This window comes from Procambarus clarkii, chromosome 39 (assembly GCF_040958095.1).
Source record: "Procambarus clarkii isolate CNS0578487 chromosome 39, FALCON_Pclarkii_2.0, whole genome shotgun sequence".
NCBI classification, from domain to species: domain Eukaryota; kingdom Metazoa; phylum Arthropoda; class Malacostraca; order Decapoda; family Cambaridae; genus Procambarus; species Procambarus clarkii.
This window is the reverse complement of record NC_091188.1, coordinates 11,786,847-11,787,793: the sequence shown is the minus strand read 5'-3', so window position 1 is coordinate 11,787,793 and position 947 is coordinate 11,786,847.

Genomic DNA, 947 nt, shown 5'->3' with positions numbered 1-947 from the left:
AGCTGTCTTTATGGGCGGGACGACGTGTTGTTCCCACGGCGGCCGGGACCTCCCGGGTCGCTCGGTGTTTCAACTGTGTTTTTCATGGTTTGAGTGTCGTTATTGGTCATGTCGTTTTCATTATACTGTATATAATTATCATTGCCTTCTTGAGTAAATGAATAATGTACTTAATTTTGGTGTACTTTTTTGTGTAATCTGTTATAAATGTACAATTGAAAAATGTTTGTTAATTTTTATTTGTAATTGGTATTAGATTTAATTGAGTGATAATTTGTGTATGAGTTGATATGGTACTATAGCTTCTCACAAGGGATACATACAGTGAACGGTGTACCCATGTATACACTGAAAGTTTACTTTAGTCCTGCACAATGTTCAGGACTCAAGTACACTTGCTAGTTGGTCAGTAGGCTGTTGTTATAGATTCAGCTACTGGGAACAAAACGTTCCAAGTAGCACGGGATATGGTGAGCCCGTAGTGGACTTACCTGGCACAGGAGCAGGGCTGTAACTTGTCAGTAGGCTTTTGTGGAGCCATTATAACCCTCCAGAAGCTGGAATAGGCCTAGGAATAGAATAGGAATAGGCTCAACACCCAACCAAGCTTCAGAATTTGTGGACAAAACTACATCATCTCTTACGTGTACTCTGAGTTATATTGGTTGGTCCAGAACTAAAATTATAATTAGGATATTGCCGCTGAAAATGTTCAGCTCACTTCTCTGCAGATTGTATTGGAAAGTTGCCGAACGTTTCATCTTCACATCCCCTGCATAGCTTTAACGTTGCGTGATAGTGTTCACTGTGCTTGTTAGTCTCGTGAATGCTTCAAAGGTTGTCTCAAAACTTTGTGAACTACCCCATCATTAGCGAGGGCTGACCTTCAGGCGTTCTGATATTATCGTAGGCACGGCATAACAAATACAGTATTTGCAAACCGTGAC